The sequence below is a fragment of the Candoia aspera genome, chromosome 3, assembly GCF_035149785.1.
Source record: "Candoia aspera isolate rCanAsp1 chromosome 3, rCanAsp1.hap2, whole genome shotgun sequence".
Lineage (NCBI taxonomy): Eukaryota > Metazoa > Chordata > Lepidosauria > Squamata > Boidae > Candoia > Candoia aspera.
The window spans coordinates 190,834,639-190,858,132 of NC_086155.1; positions in this window are offsets into that span (position 1 = coordinate 190,834,639).

Genomic DNA, 23,494 nt, shown 5'->3' on the forward strand with positions numbered 1-23,494 from the left:
ACATATATGCATTGCCTCTTTTGAAAGAAATGGTCTCAGATTTCTGAGTTCCATTTCTGCCAACAGTTTACCATATTATAAGACTGTGCTGAGTGGGTGGACAGGAGAAACTGTTGTCATTGTTTGGTGGCAAATTATTAAGTACATTTCTTATAAGGGAGAATCAGGGCAGATGGCTCTTGAGACCTAGATCCTTGGTGACTTTTTCTCTGTCAACATTCTCCTTAAATATGATATAATATTGGTTTGAGGGGACAGAAGAAAGAGGAAAGAGATCTGTTTTTGCATGAAGCATAGAGGTTTGGCAAGTTTTCCAAGTTAATAGCATGATGGGATGCTGTCTGGAGAACTGAGATGTCAGAATATTTGAACTAAGTGTCTCTAGTATGTTTAGCTTACACTATTGTAGTTAAATTCAACTATTCTGTCTTGAGAAAATCTGCCTTTAAAGGGCATGCACAAATTTTAAAAATAAATATATACAAAATGGTTTTTTAAGGAACCAAGCATGGATAAGCAGTATTTCTACCATTCTTCCTTCATGAGGAATTCAGGCAAGCACAATCCCTTTCTCCAGAAAGTTGAGGATTGTATTCATGTCCCCCACTCATCCATTTAATTCTCATAATAGTATGCTAAGAGTAACCCAGTGTCCTCAGATCACCTCTTGAGCATTATGGTTTCCAAGAACCAAAAGCTAAATTGCCCCTCATCCAAATCCAGCACTTTAATCACAAGCCACAAAGGTTGTGCACACTCACATAGATACTTAAGGGGGGGGGGAAATCACCTAAGTATAGCTTAGAATGTGCTTGTAGACAAAGTAATTTAATTTTAGTTAATGCTTGAGCAATGTTGGATCATTTCCAGATTTTCATTCCAATTGTCAAGGCATTCAAAAACATAAAAATGTTACCCAGAGAGCAATGTTGCCAGTTTGGAAAGCTCTTTACATTTTGCTGCAGTGGCAACAGGTTTTTGGAGTCAAGGACTCTTTGCCAAAGCAACGTTCTCTTAATTCACATCATGTTTGCTACTACATTTCTTCTTTTTATACTTGAAAAGAAAACCCAGGAATATGATTTCAAGTGATATGACAAGTGTGTATGTTTGTGTGGGCATGCATGTAACAAGAGTAGTCGTGGCCAGGAGGGCCTTTGTGCAATGGCGAGTTGTGTGCCAACTACACCCATTCCTGGACCAACATGCCCTTCTCACAGTCCCTTCTCATAGTCCTGTTTGGACTATTGCAATGCACACTATGTGGGGCTGCCCCTGAAGACTATCCAGAAGCCTCAGTTGGTTCAAAATGCAGTGGCCCACTTAGTTTTGCACAAGCCTAGACTTGCTCATGTGTCACCTCTTTTGTGGGAGCTGCATTGGTTGCCAGTTTGCTTCTGGGTCCAGTTCAAGGTGCTGGTTATCACCTTTAAAGCCCTACATGGCTTGGGGCCAGGTTATATGCAGGACTGCCTTTCCCCAGTCACATCCACCTGGCCCACCAGAGCAGGGAGGCAGGACATGTTGCCGGTCCCTTCAGTTAGGGAGGTACATCTAGTGGGTCCAAGGAAAAGGGCCTTCTCAGTAGTGGCTCCCTCCCTTTGGAACATCATAAGATTGGCCTCCTCCTTGCTCCTGTTCCAGAAGGCCCTGAAGATGTGGATCTGTCAACAGGCCTGGGGACCCCAGGCTGCTTCGGAGCCAATCAAGTGGCTGATATGAATGTGTTTGCTGCCACCGTGGGGTCTGTATTGTGTTTTTATGGTTTTTAATTCTGTAAGCCGCTTGGAGCCACCGTGTGTGAGTTGGGCGGCCTCATAAATTTGTTTAATAAATAAATAAAATAGAGTCAAGGCTGAGATGGTAAAAAAGCATCATTTGAGAACTGCAATATACCCAACAGTAACTGCTTATTCCAGGTAATTATTTTGAAGAATCCAACATTTCTCCAACATTTAGGAGAAATAAAAGCATATTGAAAACTCCCCAATACTATTGCATATTGATGCAAGTCTAGTGGAATTCAAATGTTCCTGATTGATCTTGTATGCCTCTACTTTAGATCCTCAAATGCAGGGATGCACTTTTATTTCTTCCCCATGTTAAAGGCTGCACTCAGTGTTTAAGTCGCATGCTGGGGATTGATTATGTGCCATCAGGTCATTTTTGACTCCTAGCAACCACATAGATAGATTTTTTTCCATGATGACCTATCCCTAACCTGTTCACTCATCACCACTGTAACTGAGTCCATCATGCTGGAGAATGCATTCCAAAAATTAGGCAGGGCCAGGGCAGGAAAATGGATGTGATTAAAAATGGATAAAAAGTCAGAATGGTTTCATTTTTAAATTAAATTAAATGCATGCAGGTACAGGATATGATTTTTTTACCATGTGTTTAATACATTTATTTGCAGTTATTTTTAAATTTACAATTCAGTGGTAACTTTGGGAGATATTTTTTTAAATATATCTTTTATCAAAGACTTCTATAGACCCCATGCACCCAACGGTTGTGAACCCAGGTACATATGACCCCTGTATCCTCTTTTTGCCAGCTCTGCCCCACACAACCTTGATAACCAGAAATCTTGCCCCTATTCACTTTGTAACCTTCAGATCTTCCCAATAGTACATGTTGCTTAGCCTTGCCCTGACATAGCTCCCAGAAGAGGATGTTACACTTTGTCCATCCAGTATCCCAAAAATGGAGCCCAGCATGAAGTGAACTATCCCTAATCACTACCTATGAGGGGGAAACCAGATTCTTCCTGCTATGTGGATCAGAGCTCTAAGTATAGACCAGAAAAAGGTGCAATAGAGCTAGTTACAAAGCTTCTTACATGGGCCTTGGCCAATGCTGAAGCAACATCTTCTCCTTTTGCTGTAAGTTCAAGGGAACTCCACAGCTTCCTTGAATGCAGTCTTCTCCTTCGCCTCTCTGAAATGGCTGACTTTTGAACTTCAAGCAGGGGAGGTTGGAAAGGGATCCCTAGCTGCCGAGGAGAATCAGCAGGTGTAAAGTTGAAAGGAACGTTCTTCTTTATATATATAACTTAATTAATTTTCAGGGTATAGTTAAAATATGAAATATAGAATACAGAACTAAAAAAAAAGAGAAACTATAAGCTATTATAGAAAGGAGCATTCTTTAAAAAACAATGCCAAAGTGGGAGCAAAAAGCTTGGAAAAAATTCAGAAGCACAAAGGTACAATTGTGCACGATTTGAATGGAGAAGTCAAGGCAGCTGTCCTTAAGAAAAGCATCAGAAGGTCTGATCCTCAAGGGTGTTGTTTTCAGTTTTCTCCAATCAGATGCTATGACCATGATGGCTGGGGATGATGGGAATCACTTGGGGAACAAGTGGACCACTTTTGAGGGGAAAAAAACCATACATATTTGCCCTGTTTCCTACTAATTCCTGTTTATAAATATGATTCTCCATAAGTCTGTGGTTCTAAGCAATGATCTATGTAGAGAAGTATATGAGAAAAATCTCAGCCGCCTTGTAATGCCCATTGTGTGAAGAGCTTCTAACAAACAGTGCAAGCATTGGGAAACCAGCAATCTAACCAGTTCATTGCTGCGGATGGGATTACTAGCTCTCCTGCCATATGGCAATAAGAGAGGAATGGCCTGTTTTATCTTCCCACACTGGGTCCCTTCAGATAGGCAGATATGTCCATATAGTCGCAAGGAGTCAAGTTCAGCTTGAGATAGTATTCACGTTACCAGATATTGGGCCTCAATGCGCAGAGTTGCTAGGTCAACATGGGCATTGCTGAGAATTCTGGGAAATGAAATCCACACATCTGGAAAGTGCCCAACTTGGTAATGTCTGATCTGTTTTATTCTGGATGGATGATCAGCTGGATAGTGGGAAAATTGGGGTTAACTCCCTGTAGATCCAAGAGCTATATTTCTTCTGCAGATTGCCCATCCATGGCATACATAATGGGCCAAAGCACACATCACCCATCCTGGTCTCTGATCTATATCATGTGAGGAATACTCTACTGTAGAGATCAGCAGCGTAAGAAAACAGAATTACTCTGCCATATTCCAAAAGGCCTTATAATTGCCCTCCATGCAAATTTGTAGAATCAGGATGCCTATTATAATAATAAAAATCCAGCTCCATTCTTCATTTAAAATCTAGAGATGCTAGCCAAAGCCTGATAATATTTGCAAACTTCAGCACTAATTCAGCATCTGGAACCCAAAAGCCGCAGTGCCAGGAATATGTTGCCAATGTGGAAAGTCCACGTTATTATAAAATCAGTAAGATGTTAGTTGGGGTTGTTCCTCTCATACTGGATATGAGGCAGAGTGGGAATATGAGGTCGAACAGTTTTGTGAAGAAGAAAGCCACAATTTGATAAAAATAAATATGCTCTGCTTCCAACCTAACCACTTACACATAATGTGTGACACATTGTGTGTGACACATGGGGTGTGATGGCCACCTTTATTAAGATTTTCCTGATTGAAAATGTGCAGCTTTTGTTTTTGCCTTCAGTCTAAAACATTTGAAGTAAAAATGACAAGACCACCTGATGGAATAAAAGCTGACATGAAATAAAAATTGAGATGAAAAACAGGCACACAAATATCCATAAGCTACTATTTTATCAAACATAGCTGGTGGCTTAAACCACTACCAACAGTTGTGTGTGTGTGCATGTACAGTATGTGCGCGGATGTTAATAGCTGTATTATAAACCAATCTAAAAAGTGAAAGTGCTGACCCCATCTGAACAATAGTTTCCTGAAGGGAGATTAATTGATTGATTCACTCACTCACTCACTCACTCACTCGATTTATGTAGCTGCCCATCTCACTTTTACTTGACTCTAGGCGGCTCTAGGTGATGCTATAATAATAATCGGGAAGCCAAAAAAGTTGCATTGTAAAAGTAATTTGTCATGCTAATCCTACTGGCAAATCTGTATAGGTCAGTACTGAACAATTTGTCAGAGTGAAATACATCAGCTGTTTCAGGTTTTATTTCCAAGATACAAGTCATTAAACCATATTAGGCTTTTTTTTCTCTGTTTTCTGTTTTTAAGGAAAACGGCTTTTTCGTGGAACAGATGGAGGAAAGGGAACTAATTTGTCTGAAATTGTTTCAATATTTGTTCTAATTCTGCTGGACTGGCTTTTGGAAAAGAAATTTGCTTTCAGGTTGAGAGCTCTGTGCAAAACGTCACTCCACACCACAGTATGGTGGGCCCCGCATAGGGGTAGAAAGTGAGAACTTTACCTGGGCTGAAAAATCAAAAGTTGGGGGTGGAAAGATAGCGTGGTCCAGACAACTATTATGTTCATGTGAAGGCACAAACAAGGCCAAAATGTAGTAGGTACAGTTTCTGTATTTCCCTAACTATTGAAATCTTGCAAGATTTGCTGCAGCCAATGAGAAGCAGTGCTTGAAAGAATGGTTTTGTGTGTGTGGAGTGTGTAGAGTGAGCAGGGGATTCAATTCTTCATATGTTTGTAGTGTAGTGGAAAATAGTCGTATTCATATTGTAAAACATACCAGTATTAGGTTTAGGCTACAAGTTCCTGCTCTATCAGGAGTAGGTCCTGTGGAACTCAATAGAAAATATTTCTAAGGGCATACATATATGATTGTACCCTTGTCTTCAGTTGCCAACTAGTTAAGATAGGTTCTTTAAGCAGTAACTATTGTCAAGAAAAATATCATACTGAGTCAAGGTGTACTTGTTGGGGTTGTTTTAACCTAGAAAAATGTTGGATGCACATTTTATTAACAATCATTTGAAAAAAATCCAGTGTGGTCAACATTTGTGAGAACTGCAGAAGAAATAACTACTGTATGCTTCAGGTCATTTCCACCATAATTCTTTATTACAGTTTTTTTTAAAGAGATGAGGGAAATATTTTGCTCCTGATAAAATTAACCAAAGCCTTCTTGGTGGGTTGAAGCAACAATTCTAGATTTCCGCAATGATTGTTTGTCTTGCTTGAAATGTTGTTTTCTTTAATTTAGTAGAGATCAATTTTATTTCCTGCCAAAGAATGCATTTCTTTTTCATAAAGGCAGCCAGTGCACAGTTCAGCTGTGTTGGTTTGTTCAAATTTCTTTCTATCTTCCAGATACTTATTTGTTTGTTTTATTTAAAGCATGTCCCATTAAAATATATTTTGAGGCAGTTTATAATTAAAATATGAATCCCTTCCTGTCTTTGAAGATTCACATGAACACTAGGTTGTGGCCAAACCCACTTGGGTCCAAATCTGTAGATAGATTCATGGCTACCTCTATTAAGTCAACCAAAAGCAGAGTTTGGCTGGAAAAAAGAAAACCAGTCTAACATAGGACAGGCCTGGGAACCATGGGTTCAAATGCCCACTCGTCCACAAACCTCACTTGGCTCTAATATCACTTGAAGCCATAATTGCCTTAAATCACTATGTGTTGACTAAATCATAGTTGGTTGAATTCATATGATCTGCTAATCTATAAAATCGAAAAACAACTGTGCTCTTCTGATGGGGACATGGCCAACTGAACAGCTGTGCTCGCGGGCTCCACAGGCAGAACTGACAATGCATCAGGTTTTTTGGAGGGCTCAGGCAGGCTTTTCCTGAAGCCCAGGAGTGTTTTACTGGAAAAGGAAAATGCTCGGAATCATCCCATTTGTCCTCCAGGACAGCGGCTTGTAGCCAGAAGATCATAAATGGAGTTCACGCTCAACTGGTAAGAGCTGCCGGGAGGCTGGGACGTCACCAATTTCCAAGCCATGCTGTAGCCTTAAAGGGACATTAAGCCTGGCCACCCCATTTCTAAATCACCCAATTTATTTCTTTTAAGTACGCATACCCTAAGAGAGGCTTTCTACAGCAAGGAGAAGCAGGCTGTCCTGGTGCTTATCGTTATTTTTGGGGTTAATTCTTTTAAAAAATTCTTTTTAAGTTTTGGCTTGTTTTCCGAAGTTGAGAGTAAATAATTGTCTCCCTGTTATTATTTTTGTACTAATTTTGAAGAAATTAGCATTTTCTTACATGTTGTATCAGCTGTTTTGACTTTCAGTTTTCTGCTTCTACTTTCCCTGGGGAATTGTCTGCAATCTCACTCTCGCTTAAGTAAACACATTCCTTCATATCTTTGACTTTCGCTGGTTAAACTCTTAGGGGGTGCCATAATCTACTTCATGAGACATGGAGGACCTCAAACAGTTACTTTTTCAGACTGCCATCAAGACCTCATCGAGACCTTTTTCTGATTCTTACCAAGTTTTTATGCAAGGCATTCAGGATATTGTGGAAAATATGAGCTTTAAAATGTCTCATCTGGTTGTGGATGAAACTGAGGACAGCGTCAGGAATGTCTCTTGGACTGCTGCTAAGATGCTGGAGGAAGATTGGACAGTTGAGTTGAAGAAATTAAAGGGAGAGATTGAGTTACAAGCCATAAGTGAAATTGATCTTCTGATGGAATGCCTTGGAAAAGAAGGGGTTACTATTGGAGGTTTTCTGAAGAGAAGTTGGAGTTTTTGAGGAGGGCAAAGAAAAAGCTTTGTGTGTATTGTGGGGATATGTAAATGCTCCGGTTTATTTTTAAGTGGGATAAGGGTTTAAGAATACTTATCTGGATTGCTTCTAGGATTTGGCTGATTTCATTTATCTTTAATGATCTGGATTAAGATTATTAAGGTATAATAAAAAATAATAAATGTCTGGTTTTGGGTTTAATATGATTAAGATTATTTAAATTGTTGTATTAAGTACAATAGCAGACAATTTATATGTTTTTTAGTTTGATCTTTATTATAGTAGACAGAAATGTATAGAATAATAGTAGGAAGGAAATAATTAAATAAATCTTATCTTTGGGGGGAAGTTGATTAGGAGGTTTATATATTTTTTTTCTTATCTTTTAATGTAAGGGGAGGGAGCAACTATAAATGATTTTTATAGTGTGCTAATGGTATGATTTATAGAAATAATGTGATCTTGGTCTAATATTGAGTAAGGGATTGATTATGATTTTGTTGCATATCCTTGCTGTTAAAAGTCAGAAGTCACCTCTCTTTATAACTTAAAAAAAAATTTTCTCTTGTTTCCACACTTTTTTAGTTCTTTTTTTCTTTGTGTTTTTTTGTTTTTCTGTAGCTTTTATTTCTTTTGAAACTTAATAAAATTCTTATAAAGAAAAAAGAAAAACAACTGTGCTGGATGCACACCCAACCTACCTCAAAGGATTGTTGAGAGGATAAAGTTGAAAGTGCAGGTGGGGTTGGACTACTATATGTGCTTTCTTTTGCTCCTGGAGGAAAGATAAAATGCAGATAAATCATATGAATTAAAGCATCCAAGGATGCTGTGCTGGCTAGATGAACAATGGATACAGAGATCGAAATGCAAATGGAACGAAGGTAGAAAGAACCATATTAGAAATTAGTTTGAATATCTAAGATGAGAAAATCCATAATATAAACCCAGACAGGATTGAGTGCAAAATTCATCCAGCAAAGACTAAAGACCAAATTGATAAGGAGGTGCCTAAACTCCTAGCTTTCACAGGCATTTGGTATCTTTATTAGACCTACTCATGTATTTACTGGGCTTCTTATTATCCCTTTAAGTGATAGTTTCATCATGGTTTATTGGATGAGTTCACACAACATACTAAGGTATAGGCATGGTTTATAAACCACAGTGGTAGTATTCATGCAGCATACTAAGCTATGAAGTGGTTTGTTTGATTTGGCTTAACATGTATGAATCACTACCCATTCAGGGACTACGTTCATGCACCATACTAAGCCATGCTATGTTGAATAAATTGGAATTGGCTGGAATTTACTCCTTGTGAGTCATGACTCACAAACCAGAATAGCTGGGTTCACATAACTAATCCATAAAGTATACTTTGGCTTAGAACAATGTGTCAGCCCAGCAAGTGGTATTTCTTCCTTCTTATGCTGCTTTCCTGCTATGTTGAACAAATAGAAATGAGTTATAGCTGCAGCCATAGCTGCAACAGTAGCAAAGTGTCTTTTTTCCCATAAGAAGTCTGGCAACTTAGATTAAATAAATCCAGTTTCTTACCTTGGCCTTTCCGGCATGATCAAGTATAAGGAGGAAGGCCTGCCAAGTGTCCAGCTGATCTGCCTGCCACCCACTTTGAAATCTGGTGTCCAGACTTCATTCTGGTTATTTTCACTCTCCTTGACTTTTTTTCCTAAACAATGTTGTTGGCAAATAAGCATGCTTGCAAGATTCCAGTGACAGGGAGATACATGGGGCAGGCAAGCAACCTAGTCAGTTTCTATATTCTCAGCAATTACAGTACTAGGAATTTATTTATTTTTAATGTAAAAAGACATAAATGGCTGCCCATCTTATATACAATAACCTTGGGTGGCTCACAAGGACACAATGAAATATGTATAACCATACAACCAACATTATAAATAATAAAAGATCAACAGCCTTTTGAGAGGACAGAAACAAAAATGGGAAGGGGACAGAACCATAACTCTAGGGACAGAATGATGCCTGACTAAGTTCAAGTGACGGATCAGAAATATTTGTAGAAAGTCAGACCAAGGAACTATTTTGGCCAGTATTTTGTCTTCAAAATGACCATCGAAGAGATAAAAAGAAATTCACCACAGATTTTTATGGGAACAGATTTGTGAGATTTATTACAATGAAATCTGCAAGAGCAATGAATGGGGTCCATTAATTCTCTTCTTCCTCTGACTGAATATCTGCATCTCAAAAATCTTTTGTTTGTAAAAGATGCAGGCTCAGGCTCAACCTAAACAAGATAGAGTAACTACTGATTCAGAGGCTGATGGATTCCAGGATTGTACCTCTTTATTTATATGTTGTTGTTTATTCATTTAGTCGCTTCTGACTCTTCATGACTTCATGGACCAGCCCACGCCAGAACTTCCTGTCAGTCGTCAACACCCCCAGCTCCCCCAGGGATGAGTCCGTCACCTCTAGAATATCATCCATCCACCTTGCCCTTGGTCAGCCCCTCTTCCTTTTGCCTTCCACTCTCCCTAGAATCAGCATCTTCTCCAGGGTGTCCTGTCTTCTCATTATGTGGCCAAAGTATTTCATTTTTTGCCTTTAATACCATTCCCTCAAGTGAGCAGTCTGGCTTTATTTCCTGGAGGATGGACTGGTTGGATCTTCTTGCAGTCCAAGGCACTCTCAGAATTTTCCTCCAACACCACAGTTCAAAAGCATCGATCTTCCTTCTCTCAGCCTTCCTTATGGTCCAGCTCTCACAGCCATATGTTACTACGGGGAACACCATTGCTTTAACTATGCGGACCTTTGTTGTCAGTGTGATGTCTCTGCTCTTAACTATTTTATCGAGATTTGTCATTGCTCTTCTCCCAAGGATTAAGCGTCTTCTGATTTCCTGACTGCAGTCAGCATCTGCAGTAATCTTCGCACCTAGAAATACAAAGTCTTTCACTGCTTCTACATTTTCTCCCTCTATTTGCCAGTTATCAATCAAGCTGGTTGCCATAATCTTGGTTTTTTTCAGGTTTAGCTGCAAGCCAGCTTTTGCACTTTCTTCTTTCACCTTCATCAGTTCCTCTTCGCTTTCAGCCATCAAAGTGGTATCATCTGCATATCTGAGATTGTTAATGTTTCTTCCAGCGATTTTAACTCCAGCCTTGGATTCCTCAAGCCCAGCATGTCGCATGATGTGTTCTGCATACAAGTTGAATAGGTAGGGTGAGAGTATACAGCCCTGCCTTTTCTAAACCCAGCTTGTACATCTGGCAATTCTTGCTGCATGAATTGCTGAAGTCTACCTTGCAGGATCTTGAGCATTACCTTACTGGCATGTGAAATGAGTGCCACTGTTCGATAGTTTGAGCATTCTTTAATGTTCCCCTTTTTTGGTCTGGGGATATAAGTTTTTTCCAATCTGATGGCCATTCTTGTGTTTTCCAAATTTGCTGGCATATAGCATGCATTACCTTGACAGCATCATCTTGCAAGATTTTGAATAGTTCAGCTGGGATGCTGTCGTCTCCTACTGCCTTGTTATTAGCAATGCTTCTTAAGGCCCATTCAACCTCACTCTTCAGGATGTCTGGCTCTAGCTCACTGACCACACCGTCAAAGCTATCCCCGATATTGTTATCCTTCCTATACAGGTCTTCCGTATATTCTTGCCACCTTTTCTTGATCTCTTCTTCTTCTGTTAGGTCCTTGCCATCTTTGTTTTTGATCATACCCATTTTGGCCTGGAATTTACCTCCAATGTTTCTAATTTTCTGGAAGAGGTCTCTTGTCCTTCCTATTCTATTCTCTTCTTCCACTTCCACGCACTGCATGTTTAAAAATAATTCCTTATCTCTTCTGGCTAACCTCTGGAATTTTGCATTTAATTGGGCATATCTCCCCCTATCACTGTTGCCTTTTGCTTTCCTTCTTTCTTGGGCTACTTCTAGTGTCTCAGCAGACAGCCATTTTGCCTTCTTGGTTTTCTCTTTCTTTGGGATGTATTTTGTTGCCGCCTCCTGAACAATGTTGCGGACTTCTGTCCATAGTTCTTCTGGGACCCTATCTACCAAGTCCAGTCCCTTAAATCTATTCTTCACCTCCACTGCATATTCCTTAGGAATATTAGTGAGCTCATATCTAGCTGATCTGTGGGTCTTCCCTAAGCTGTTTAGTCTGATCCTAAATTGTGCAAGAAGAAGTTCGTGATCTGAACTACAGTCAGCTCCAGGTCTTGTTTTTACCCACTGTATAGATGTCCGCCACCTTTGGCTGCAAAGGATGTGGTCAATCTGATTTTGGTGTTGTCCATCTGGGGAAGTCCATGTATAAAGCCGTCTCTTAGGTTGTTGGAAGAGAGTGTTTGTTATGCAGAGTGAGTTGTCTTGGCAAAATTCTATCAGCCTATGTTCTGCTTCATTTTGTTCTCTCAGGCCATGCTTACCTGTAATTCCAGGTGTCATTTGACTGCCCACCATAGCATCCCAGTCTCCTGTGATGAAAATAACATCTCTTTTAGGCGTGTTGTCCAGTAGGTGCTGCAGATCCTCATAGAACTGCTCTACTTCAGCTTCTTCAGCATCTGTGGTTGGGGCGTATATTTGGATCACTGTGATGTTAGATGGCTTGCCCTGAATTCGAATTGAGATCATTCTATCGTTTTTTGGATTGTATCCGAGCACTGCTTTAGCCACTTTACTATTCATTATGAAGGCTACTCCATTTCTTCTGTGGTCCTCTTGTCCACAGTAGTAGATCTGGTGGTCATTTGATGTGAAGTGGCCCATTCCATTCCATTTCAGTTCACTGATGCCCAAAATGTCTATCTTTAATCTTGACATCTCACCAATAACCACATCCAATTTGCCCTGGCTCATAGATCTTACATTCCAGGTTCCAATGGTGTGTTGATCCTTAGAACATCGGATCCGCCGTTCACCATCAGCACCGTCGGCCGCTAGCCATCCTTTCGGCTTTGAGCTAGCTGCGTCATCACATCTGGGGCTAGTTGAACTCATCCTCTGTTCCTCCCCAGTAGCATTTTGACCATCTTCTGACTTGGGGGTCTCATCTTCCGATGGTATACCGACATATCTCTGGTTGTACTGATCCATTTAGTTTTCACGGCAAGAATACTGGGGTGGGTTGCCATTACCTTCCCCAGGGATCGCATTTAGTCTGACCTCTCTGTCATGACCTTCCCGTCTTGGGTGGCCCTTCACGGTTTAGCTCATGGCATCATTGAGGTGCTCAAGCTCCAGCACCACGACAAGGTAACGATCCTTTGCTGAAGCTTTATTTATATACACTACGTTTATTTTAAGGTTACAGTAACAGAATCTTGCAAGTCTAAAGGCACTTCTTCCCTCCTCTACTTTTTTTGTTGTTGTTGGTGCCTTTGAGTCAGTGTTGACTCCTGGTGACCACTTGGACAACTCCCTGCAGTTTTCTTGGCAAGGTTTTTCAGAAATGGTTTGCCCTTGCCTGCTTCCTAGGGCTGAGAGAGTGGCTGACCCAAGGTCACCCAACTTGGGACTAGAACTCCCAGTTCCTAGCCTGGTGCCTTAACGACTATACCAAACTGGTGTAGTAGTTACTTTTACTTTCCAGAAAACTAGGAAGGGTCCCTTCTGAGATGCTTCCATGCCCCTTTGCTTTCTGTGGGCTGAGATACCTTCTGCACGATGGTTGTTTAGGCTATGGTAGACAGGAGGAATACCATTACAGAGATGGCCCAATAGTTTCTGCCTGTCCTACCAAGATAACCAGAGAGCGAGTGATGAGGGTCCCCACCTACCAGAAGGTACAGTGTTAATAGGCTGTTGATGAGCATTCTCTGTAGCAGCCCCCTCCTCTGGAACAGTTTGCCCGCCCCCCCCCCCAAAGCCTCTCACCTTCCCGACTTTCTGGAAACTGGTGAAAACATGGCTTTTCTGGAAACCCATTGGGGATTGACATATGGTGACACCACTTCTTAATTTTATAATTTTTAGTTTTGCATTTTAATAATATTTTTTTATTTGCATCTTCTTTTTAACACTGAATTTCTGTAAGCCACCTAAAATCTAACGGGTTCAGGTGGTTAGATAAATTTTACAAGTAAATGTATATGTAAAGATATAGCCCTCCATTGCCATCGAAGAGGGAAATTATTAAATAATCTCCCCTGAATAAAGGGCAAAACTATTAAATACAGGAGTTGACATATTACATGCTTGTAATTAATACTATTTAATTTTAATAGAACTAAAATTGGTGTTATTTAATTCTAATTTTAGCCCCAGTCAAGTCTTAAGGCTATGACTGTCTTGTCCAAAAGAGGCATGAACAGTAAAGCAAAATCTAACAAACTAATATATATTCAAATAGAAGCTAGTTAGCCAATCTGCAGAAATGTTTTAATTTGGATTTGTGCATTCTTCAACACTTCCTCTGATGAGCAGTCCAGGGGAGTCATCCAGTGACCCCTATTATGCCACTTAAAATCCTAGTGTGACCCTCAGCATGAATAAAGATTGTGTGTTGCAAAGACAGAAAAGGCAGCACGTTCCATTCTGGAGATTTCATGCTGATTTGAGTAACCGTAGGTGAGAAGGGAGCTTAGGCCTTTGAGGTTCATGATCCCAAATACTTGTAACAACATTCAATTAAATGATCCTTCCATTCTTTTGAGCATGTGACAGTGTGATAATTTAATAAATAATCTGTATTTATTTGCATCTTCTCTTGTATTCCCTTTTTGAATAAGTTGCTCCAATACACTTTCAGATATAGTTAGACAGAACGATTAACACAATCTCACCCTCCACTGCCTAGTGTTATTGTAATGCTATAGTAGAAATTTAAAGTACACAAAAGTCAGAATATTTTAAAAATTATGACTCCCAGAGGGCCTGTAGCTCAGCCATGCAGTACATATGTTGTATATTAAAGCAGTGGCTCACAACTTGTTTTTGTTGGAAAGCCTTTTGGGACAGAGTAGCAGGTGGGCCTCCTCTTTCCCTCCCATTTGTGCTATCTTTTACAGTGAATCAAGGCAAACTGGAACACTCAGAAAGCAAAGACCAGACCAGAGGCAAATAGCCATGTGCATTTGCAGGTTGTTCTTCTCCTCTGCCTATGAGAACAAGTACAAGCTCTACTTAGACAAAGTCAAGACGCTAAAGTGGACGGACCTTTGATGGCCTTCTTACATTCTTATACCTGCTCCAACTAGTGATACCTTTTCAGGTTTCCAAGAACCATTGATGTCTTTCCCAGTTCTGTTGCCCTGGTACTGTTTATCAGGATTAAAATGATACCAAGTCGACCTAAAGTAAGTTCTGACATACACTTAAATGTTATTGAAAATATATTTTTTTAATGAAAACATAGTATAGACAATGTATGGGTATAGTTTATCAGAATTTTACACTATTTCAACATTTTGCTCAAAAGTATATCCAAAGCTTCCCATTATCTACAGATTTTCAGGGAGGCCATAGATATGTGCAAATAAAAATCTTCCCAAAGGTGCTATGCATCCTTAACTGAAACTATCTAAATCAAATTTTAATCATATCAACACATTCCTCCTTATGTGAAATATACAAAGTATTTAACATCAAAAATATATCCTTTTGGGTGGAGATGGGCGATTATAATAAATAAATAAATAAATAAATATCAGTAAGTTTAGTGAAATTTCAAATCTGAATGGTTCACAGGTATCTGTGTTATACTATTGTGCCTCTGCCTTATGAACCACCACCATCAGAAGAAGGGGAAAAGCAGGATGAGACTTGATTCTAAGGAACCAGACCATAGCACTGATGTGAGATAATCAGGCCTAACTATTCCTGAGTCTGGTTCTGAGATTCTACCCTGAACCAGTCTTAACCATTTAGCCCACAAAGACAACTTCTTAATCTGAAATGCAAGAAGACAGAAAGGTAAGAACTTGTTCAATGCACACTGAACAAAAGGATCTATTAAGTAACAAGGTTTCTATGGTCAGAGCTGACCAGCACAGAATTTATCTAAGGCTGGAAGCTTCCAGTACCTAAGGCTGCAAGCAGGATATAATTTCCATGACAGCCAACCTTATGTACTCCATACCCTATATCAAACCATAAAAATCTCTAGGGAAACCATGATTGCCTAGACTGCACTTGAGGAATGCTTATCACCTTGCCTTCTGAATCTCAACCATCAGTAAGAAATTTTTGCTGCTCTTGAATTTGGATTAGTCTGTTGTTTATTAAATTCAGCTCTGAGTACCTCTACCAATTTATAACCTCAGCCAGAATATAAGCACCTATGAATGTTGAGCACATTGTAGCCTCTTTCAGCGTTCGAAAGGGTCATCATGTTTTCATTGGGTATCCAGGAGGCAGGCTGGTGCTGCAGGTTCCACTTATCAATTTATGCACATTTTACCCTAACATATGAAAAGGATACTAAATTTAGAAAAAAAAATAGTTATAAAAAAGCTAAATCAGTCAATCACAAAGAAAATTGAGTGACATTACTATACACCACATTAGCTGTTAATGCCAAGAATCAAATTGTTGGCTGTCTTAAAAGCTGTACTGGGTCATTTATTTATTTTTGCAATGAAAAACTGTATATGAAATAGGCAAAATATTGTAAAATGAGCCTATAGCTCAGACATTATTATACGTGAATATAAGATATTTGGGAACTGTTGCTATGGTTTTAAAGAGAAAATAGAGTATCTGAAAAAGTGTCCTTTCCACTTTTGATGTATCTATTAAAATATGTCTAAAAAAGTCAAGTTTCTTACAAATCAAGCTTGGACAATATGGGTGTAATTTGCCACTGCCTTCTTTTGGGATGGTTTTTCTTTTTTGACTTCCCAAACATTTTTGCTTTAACCCTGTGATTTTCTAGTGGTTTTCCATCCTAGAACTAATCAGATCTGATCCCACTTAATTTTTTTTCAGGACCTGTCTGCTGTAGACTAAAAATTATTAAGAAATCTTGAATCAGTGTTGGAGGTGGTAGATCTCTTGTCCCTTCCCCAATACACAGCAGCTTGGTGAGCATTTATAATGACCATGAGTAATTACTTCCATGAACGATCCATATAACAACTCTCTTTGTTGGTGGAGAACAAGCATACATTAAAATTTCCCATTCAGTCTTCAAATTTATATACATGCTAATAGTCCAGAATTTCACATCTGTAAGTTGGTAGTATCTATCCATATGCAGTGCTGTTCTCACCTAGAAGGCACTGGTTTTCTAGATGCTTCAGTGATGCTATAGTGCAAGGAACTGTTCAATTCCCATCAAAAACATTTGCTCATTGTTGTCAGCCAATATTATTATCTTCAGAGCAAAAACAGGCATGTTCAGAAGGAAGGAAGGAAGGAAGGAAGGAAGGAAGGAAAGGAAGGAAGGAAGGAAGGAAGGAAGGAAGGAAGGAGAAAGTTGTTCGTAGTGAGCCACAGGCTGGGCATTCCTCAGGCCTGTGTGGGAGCACATGGGCTCAGAAAGCTTTGGATTCAATTGGAGCAACATCAGTTTTCAGTGAGAGCTCTCCAATGTTCTGAAATACTTCAGACTGCCTTTGCCTTTACTTACTTGGCTGCACCATGCTTCCTACCATTGATTGCTCAGTAATCATTCCATCTCAATTCACCTAAACATTACCTATAATCTCTCAGGCCTTTAGTTTAACTTCACTATATTATAAATAATTTTAGCCAAATGTTCTTCTTCATTTCCTTTGCTGTAATTTTCAGTCACAAAATAATGCAATCCCATCTTCATGTCTTGAGATCTATATAACCCCCATTAACCAAAACAGGGAGATTAAACTATTTACAACTGAATTTAAGGAGTAATTTCTGTGTTTGAATGTATGCATAAAACAACTGCCTTACAACACAGGGTGAGCTCATTGGTTTTATTTGAGTCAAGTGTCACGGACTGCAGACTTATCTGATCCATTTATATTGCTACATCTTCAGTTTAGCCCCATTTTAGCCTTTCCCCACTATAAAATGTACATCTCAGCCATGTACTCCTGGAAAAAATGGAGGTATGAAAAAAAAAAATAGGAGTCCTTCAACTAGCTTAAATCTGTACTTCATTAACCTGGAAGCTATTTCCAGTGTTTAAGTTCCACTTAAGTATCTAGGATAATTTTAAATTAGTACTTTGAGGATATAAATGTATCAGATTTTACTTCTACTGATATGGGAAGAAGCTGCAGAGCTTTACCACCCTTTTCAATTCTATGGTTCTATTCTTTCTCTCTTTAGTTTTATTCAAGTTTATTTATTAAGTGTATATAGCCATTGGTTGTTACATCTCTTTAGCTTTAAATGTTGGTAATAATTCTACATCAAAATATAGTCAGCTATGAGATATTGCAATGATCCTTGGGACTTGTCCTAACTTACAGCAAAGTACCATGCCGAGACAGTGAGTTGGTCTCTAGTGTTTATTGAATGCTCTAGAAGATAGAATCCTGCCAAAGTGAAAGAGTGTGAGAAACCCACACAGATAAATCCAAAACTCAAGGTGGGTCTGCTCAGAGTTTCTTTGAAGGAAAGTTCAAAGCCTCTAAACTATGCATGTCTTTTCCCACCTGGATAGTGGCCCCCTCCTGCTCACCATCAGTACTCATGACAGAACTAGCCTTCATTTTCACTAGTAGTTTGTACCAAATGAATCAAAGCAACAAAACTGGAAGGATCTAGGGAAGGGCATGGACTTTGTCAGATGCTAAGCTCAGTGATGCTAAGCTTGGTTGATATTCCTGTCTCTACAAGCAATATGTTCTTTCACGTGACACCTGTAAAGTCAGACTCTTCCACTGGATATAGTTGCTATTGGTTTTGTCATCTGCTATAGCCACATAGAGCATAATAGTCCAACTGCTTTTCAGCATAATTGACATTACCTAGTGTTGGCAAGGCTTTGATAGTACAGGAATTCTTAAACCACCAAGGAGAAATAAGGAAGTTGTTAGAAGGTTGTGAATTCCTTGCCCAGCTAGGTTAGCACCTAGCTGACCATGGCTAATTTACAAAGTCAAGCAGGTTTGGCCTTACTTACTACTTGGATAAGAGACAACTAGGAAATCTCAGGGTTGTAAATTAGACTGTAAAATTGAAAAAAAAAATCTGGAAGAAGGCAATCACTTCCATATTGTTGCCAAGGAAACTGCATAGATGTGAACATAAAAGGCACTAGAAGTTAAACTCAATTCAAAGGCATTTTTACTTTTTTACTGCTAATTCCTTTTTTCTTTCCACTACTACATGAAGAATGTATGCATTAGTGATTGGTATCTCTGTAGCTGATAGCTGACTAGAAAGAGAGGCTGGAAGAATTCTCTCTTCTTAACTTTAGCAGCAGTCAGCAGAATCCCTAACTACTATACTTGGTTTGGGTTTTCTAACCACATGCCAAACATAAACTTCATAGCCCTGGCATCAGAATATATGTAGGTTATGTATATTTATTTGTTTTAAAGAATATTTAATCCATTCTTTGAGGTTCCACCTTTCAGAGTAACCCAGAGCTCTAATATGCATAATATACATATGCAATATGTGTATATTATGAGCCACCCAGAGTCTGGTATGGAGATGGGTGGCTATATAAATTTGATTTATAAATAACTAAGTGGGAAACCTGTGCCACCCCTCTCCCAATGGCCATGCTAGGAGTTGTCGTTCCACAACATCTGAAAGACTACAGGTTTTCCGTCCCTATAACAATCTAATAACTAGAAGCACATCAACAAATGGCTATATTAAAATTCAATAAAACTCAATCTCTCAAAAGCTCAAGCAAATTAAATGTACAAATACATACAACCTTTTCACCTACTACTTCAAAGATGTCATACTGGATGTTAGGCAAACCTCTGTAGCCAGTGTTTCCCCAAAGTGAACATGGATCATTGCCTGTCTCTGTTCTTAAGGCACAGGAACCCAAAGAAGGACCTTGCAGTATGATCTTAATGATGTGGTAGGTCTATATGGAAGTAGGTGGCCATTGATACAACTAAGTCCCAAGCTGTACAGAGCTTGAAAAATTAACATAGCACCTTGAGATGAACCCAAAAGGAGACTGCAAGCTAATGCTACTTTTTAAAGGTTTATTTGGAAATATCTGCTTGTTGCACCTAATCACTAGCAGAAACCTAGCTGTTGTGCTTTCTGAATTGTCTTCAAGGGCAACCCCATATGCACTATACTGCTGAAATCCAGGTCAGATGTTATCAGGATATGGGCATTGGTGGCTAGGCTACTTTCATGTAAGAGAAGCTGTCAATAATGCTCTAACATTAGACCTACCTGTGTAGTTTGGCCTTGAAATATTTTTTTTTATTATATAATGAATATTTCTAATACAGTATAGTCTATCAGTTATATAAGCAGAAAATCATGTGAAGTCTGGTAGCCTCTTTTCTGACTAACAAATCTTATTGCAAGACTGCAGCTCACCAAAATGTGTGCCTTTTAATAACATTTGTTATTCAGAAATGGGGCTACCAGATTCCTTTTCATTTTTTGCTACCATAGGTAAACATGGCTCTCCTTCAACAATGTCTACAACTGTGTTTCTCAACCTCGGGAGATTTCAGATATGTGGACTTCAACTCCCAGAATTTGCCAGCCAGCATACTGGCTGGGGAATTCTGAGAGTTGAAGTCCACATATCTTAAAGTTGCTAAGGTTGAGAAACACTGGTCTACAATAAGAAGCAGAAGTGATTATTACAATAAGAGGAATTGTAAGAAGCTTTCCAGAATCTGGGGTCAACGATGACATAACCATAAATCATTGTAACTTCAAGACAGACCATCTTATAGGAGCTTTCCTGTCTGATGTATAATATACATAGGTTAAAATATTCCCATTGTGTTTATCTTTCACTCTGAGGCCTACAGAACCCAAATTTCTGTCACTGATAATTATTTATCTTCTATTTTACCCTGCAGGGATACCTTCTAAAGCATCAAGCATAGTGTTTGGAACAGAAGAAGTCTATGGGGAGGGAAGAGGTGACCTAACTATATAAAACAGAGATGAAAAAAAAGAGACATATAAAATCCTAATGTAGAAAAGTAAAGAAGGGAAAGAGAGAGATGGGGCCCTGTGTAACATCTGTGCACCACATGTGTGTGTGTGTGTGTGTGTATGTATGTATGTATATATATATATATATCAAGTTGGATTCTAAACATTTCTTCTTTCACCTACATGTAACTCAGGTTTTATAGTACATGATTTTACCAAAAACATTCTTATTTGCCTTACTTTTAAAGTGATATTTGATCAAGTCTAGAAAAGAACTGCTACAAGCCACTGTCTAGGAGCAGACTTGGAATATGTGCCTTTCAAAACCTGGGTAGCAAAGAATGTGTGGCTCATATGTAGAGTATAAAGCAGAGGTGCCCAATATTAAATTCTACTAAACTCTTGGGTGTGTCCCCAGGCATCCCTAAATGTTGCCTCCAAATTACAGTCCTTAATGCGAATAACATATATAGCAAGAAATAATATGAATTTAATTTAAGCTTAAGTGTCAACTCAATTAAATTTGACTCCATCCACTTTTTGGAATGAGCAAGATAGCCAAACAATAGTGAAATATGTCATCCTTTGGAGCAAGCCTAAACCACTATGCAGTAAAGGTGCTGAGACTCTAAAGCTGAAGGCCAAATGAGGAACCAGTTTCATCTAGTATAGTGCTAACCTGGACATGGACCTGCATGTCAAGGACCACACTCAGTGATGAAGGAATTGCAGTCATTTTCATTTCATTTCATTTCATTTCATTTATCATGGGTTGTCACCACCCATCTCCTCCCACCAGATGGACTCTGGGCGGTATAAGATTTTTCCCTACACACATAGTCTATTCACACAAACGTCTACATTTTTAAAAAGGCAACCAAGAATTGGAATTCTTTTTAAAGGGAAGACTATACAGGTTGGCTTTCAAGGGTCACAAATACTTACGTGCAACTGTAGAAACGAAACAAGGTGAAAATGTTTAGCAAGAAATACATTACAGTAAATGCTATTTAAGAAAACATGATATATAGAGAGAATGGTTTTTCCTACTCCTCCCCAACATTGGGAGCCTCTGCAGTTTTTTGTTCATTGATTTATTTGAAGCTTGTTTGTTTGAAGCTTTTTCCTGAAACAGTCATACTTCAGAGAGTTCTGTGAAAGATTTCAAACAGTAGAACTCAGATCTACTTGCAGATTCAGGTACTGTGCTTTAAATAAATTCTTACAATGGCTATGTTTTTTAACCGAGAAAGCCAAAGTTCTGAGACTATTCAATAGGTATAAAAAGTATAGAAAATATTCTGTACTTAATCGATGCATATTGCTATCAGTAATCTAGAGTATGTACCGATTACCAAAATAACTTGTTCCGGCTGTTGATTCTTTTTTGCCTGCCAGTGATTTCTGTGCACCAATCAATTATGGTGTGATTTCTTCTTGCCAAATGGGTTAGGGTTATTGATGAATGGTTGACGTTACCTCTGTAAATGTATGCCCCCATGCCTCAGTCACAACAAGGATATTGCTTGTTGTGATTGTAAGCCGCCCAGAATCACTTTTATAGTGAGATGGGCAGTGTATAAATTTAATCAATCAATCAATCAATTGTACCAATCAATTGCATCCACACATCCATGTTAGACAAAACCTGCTGGGATGCTAGTGGTGGGCAAAAGAAGAAGCAAGGGCCCTTATTTCATTCTAATAATTCATTCATTCATTCATTCATCCCCGCCCATCTCCTCCCATCAGGGGACTCTGGGCAGTTTATAATAATCAATTAAAACAATAACCACACAATAAAATATATAAATATAAATTATTCTAATAAATAAGTATAAATAAGAGTAAAAAAAATAAGGAGTCTGCCTGTCATGAGTACTGATGGTGAGCAGGAGGGGGCCTCTATCCAGGGGGGAAAACACATGTGTAGTACTGAGGAATTAAGCAGCCATTCAAAGAGACACAGATCAGACCCGCCTTAACTTTTGGGGTTTATCTGTCTAATGTAGCAGTAATACTACGCTTCTTCAGTTCGTGAGGATTTTCTGTCTAATGTAGCAGTAATAAAACACTAGAGACCTATTCCTCGTCTCAGCGTGGTTCCTGGCTGTTAGGACACTGCCAAGTGGCAGAAGAATGTAAACCAGTCCATATATGGGAGGAGTGGTCTAAAGCAGCCATCTATTCCCCTCTCTGCCCCAAGCGAGGTGGCAGAGCCCAGTCTTCAGGCTCCTCCGGAAGGCCAGGAGCGATGGGGCTAACCTCACCTCTGGGTGCAGCATGTTCCACAGGGCAGGAGCTACTGCAGAGAAGGCCTGCCTCCTGGACCCAGCCAGATGGAATTCTCTTGCAGACGGGGTCCGCAGCAAGAGAATAATCCTCTCTTTGCTTATTCCTTCAACCCAGAGATAATTCAACTAGGTCTACAGATAGAGATGGTCTACTTATTCATGGGATTTTTATACCAGTGTAAAACTTGTGGAAAAGGAAATCGTGAGTAAGGAGACCTTGAATCTGTGGGTATCGGGGGCTTTGATTCTGGAGAGTAAAGTCATCTGCTTCCTCCCATGAGTACTTCTTTCCAAGAGCACCCTGAAGTTCCCTCTAATGGTCAGAGTAAGATGGAGTGGAGACAGTTGGAGTAGAATCCCTGCCTCCACTATTGGAGAAGTTGAAAAGTTCCTGAAGGCTGAAACCATGGAACTGTAGCATGACCAATGTACATGCAGAAAGCATGCCTGTCACATAAAGTAGGAATCAGCTCTGAAATCCCACCTGCAAGAGCTGAAAGGCCAAACAACAACAACAGCAAAATTCAGCAATTTAGATTGTGCTTAGACCTTCACGCAGGAATGGAAACCAAAAGACCTATCAAGTCCCAAATAAAAGCCAGACCTTTATTTTTCCAGTAATGGAAAACAGCATTTGGCTC